The following is a 3,068-nucleotide window of genomic DNA, read 5'->3' on the forward strand; positions in this document are numbered from 1 at the left end:
ATTAACCTGCATGCATCAAACTTCACTTTGTTCATTTGTAAAACAGAGTTCGGTGTAATCATTTCTAAGGTCCAGATGGACTCTAAAATTTTATGAAAAATATAATTCTTATGGGACTCAATATAAATACATCAATAAGTAAAAGAAGAAATGCTCAACACAAAATGTGCAAACAAGTTCTCAGAAAAAGAGGTTAAAATTGCCTTTTAAGAGAAGAAAAGCTGCTACACTTTTAAGGAGCAAAAATTGTAACATGGATGATTTGCCATTTACCTCTGAGATGGGCAAAGGTTGTAGGGAAACAGGTACTCGTATATATTTTAGATGTAACACTATAAATGAATACAAACTCTTTGGAAGGAAATTTGGTAATATTTATCAAAATTTCATTTCATCTAAGAATTTCACTTCTAAAATTTACCCTACAAATAAGTCCTATGTGCACAAAGATATATATGTAGATGCATGTTCACTGCAGATTGCTTGAAATAGCAAAAGACTGGAAATAATCTCAATACCCATTAAAAGGTAATCAGTTATATAAATTCAGACGGGGTCTATATGACAGCATTCTATGTATTGTGTAAAAAGAACACAGTAGATAAACATAAACTACTATGGAAAAATATTCAAATATATACAGTGAAAACAGAAAGAAGTGAAAAACAAAAAGTGATAAAAACACATATGCTTCTATAGGCATAGACTATTTCTAGGAGGCAATGTGAGAAAACAATAAGAGTGGTTTTCTCTGGGGAAGAAGCTGTAAGTCTGGGATTGAAGGGATATGTTTACCATGCATATTTTTATTATTATTACCAATACCTTGATATAAGCATATTTTAGTTTTTCAACTGAAAAAAAAAACCAGATTATAATAAATAGTAATCTCTGGAGTCCTTGAAGAATCTTTTAAATGTGAAGTTTACAAGAGCAAATGAGGGGGGAAAAAAGGTTTAGTAGGAATTTTTTAAATGTCAAAATTCTTCAGAATACTTTAGTTCGCCCGATTTCTGTGTATGCGTGAGCTTCAATCTATGAAGAAAAACAGATACAGCACAAGAGCCTCCATTGCATAAGATAAGCTAGAAGGGCTGAACAGGAATAATTTTCACCTCCCCCTCTCTCTCTCTGAATCTTCCAAAATTCACATTCTCACATTCTAGGGCATGTTGTGACAAATCAGACAAATGAATGGTAAAGGTGCTAATTCCAAGGGCATGGGCGTGTGGAATATATCAATTTCTTAGTTGTAAACACTCACTCAGGCTGAAAAAAACTCCTACGCTTAAGTAAGCTATCAGTTCTACAATAATTAGTAAAATAGCAATGTTAAAATAGCAAAAGTTCACAAATCACAATGATTCATTATGAGATTGAGAAGTTACCTACATAGTACCAAAATTAGGTGTGACATTTATAGAGGTTAAGGATCTAATTATAAAAAAGGTGCTCAATTATCAATCAGTAAAATATATTTATTAGTTACCAGATTTTGATATTATTCCAGAAAAATCTGCATATGGAAAAAAGTATAAAATTTCTTCAGAAATCAAATGGATTATTACAAATGTAAGACTGTGTAAGCACTATGAAACCAATCTTACTCCAGTTTCATGGAAACTTCTGAATCCTTACTATTCTTTTACATTATTTTCCCTTACACAGTTTATCAACAAATTCATCACCTTTGCTTCTCAGTAAAGATGATAACTTTATAACAGAGGAATGTAAACAAAAAAATTAAAACATTTTATTTTAAATCATAAAAATAAAACCCATATTTCCAGTTGAATAATAATACTTATGCAAAATAAAATTTAAAGGAAAAAACCTATCATTTTTTAGTTGCTGGGTACAATAGAGTTAATAGGTCAATCTAATATATTTGACTCTACCCCCAAACTATACACCTACACATTACCAGAAGTTTTTAGCAAAGCACCAAATTCAACATATCAGAATAAGAAATTTATATTAAAAATATAAAACATACCTTTCATCTGGGTAGCAAAATTCAGTGCCAATTTTGCAAAGAGATCTGGATTTTCAAACTTCTCCTCCTTGACTTTCAACCAGAAACAATTCTCAGACAGTTCTTTGGGTTCAATCTGAAACAAAAATAACAAAGAGAGGTTTTTAAATTATTACTATGCATTTATTTTTTCAAAGAATTCACTTTCACCAAGGTTGAACAAATTACCTTTATTCACCAACCTACTAAATCAATTATAGGATCTATCAAAACAAAACTTTCTAAGTAAACATTCATTAGGAAAGTCACAGACTTCTACTGGTGTACAGAAATGTACACAACAGCAATAGGTCATGTAGCAAATTACATTTTAAAAAATCTTCTACTTGAAGGAATCTTAAAAAATAATTGAGTAAATCCCTCCCCTCAACTTACATACATTCTTCTTACTCCTGGATTTTTAAAAATGGGGAAACTGAGATTGAGAAGAATAACTCTCCCATGTTTACTGACTAGGTTGCAGACAATAACCATAACAGCTGACAATTACATACCTCCTATGTGTCACTCTTTTAAGTGATTTCACATATTAATTCATCTCATCTAATCCTCACAATAATCCTCTGAAGCAGGAACTGTTATTATCTCCATGTTAAAAATGAGGAAACTGAGCCCTGGGATGTTTGAGGAGCTGCCCAAGCTAGTAAATGGTGAAGATGAGATTTAAACTCAGGCAGCTTAGCTTTGCAGAATTGTGCTCTTAGCCACTGAACTGAAATCCAATATTAGAACTGTGCATCTTCCACTACATATCATGTTTTCTGAGACTGTATGTGCCATTACTGCTTGCCATTACTGTATGCTTAACTGCTAAATAAGCATATCATGACATTTACACACAGATAACTGGGCCAGCAACTGCTGGATTCTATAGTTTGGTTGATCATGTATAATAAAAAATAGTTACATTGCAAAAACATTTAGATCTCATTTACTTTTCTGAGCAAACCACAAATATATGCTTAACTGTAAAACTGATTTAACCATTATTCTGATCAGACCAATTTAACATATGGATACTGTCAGATATCAC

General features: G+C 31.7%; 1 long non-coding RNA gene across 1 annotated transcript in view; it reads right to left on the reverse strand.

Annotated features, from left to right (window-relative positions):
• Nucleotides 1–10: 10 nt before the first annotated feature.
• Nucleotides 11–3,068, reverse strand: part of LOC105002406 — a 9,585-nt gene continuing 6,527 nt past the window's right edge. Inside the window, exon 3 of the long non-coding RNA XR_826953.1 lies at nucleotides 11–2,111. This is a non-coding gene — a long non-coding RNA (uncharacterized LOC105002406). The remainder of the gene's footprint in view (nucleotides 2,112–3,068) is intronic.

The sequence above is a fragment of the Bison bison genome, unplaced genomic scaffold, assembly GCF_000754665.1.
Source record: "Bison bison bison isolate TAMUID 2011002044 unplaced genomic scaffold, Bison_UMD1.0 scf7180017855660, whole genome shotgun sequence".
NCBI lineage: Eukaryota > Metazoa > Chordata > Mammalia > Artiodactyla > Bovidae > Bison > Bison bison.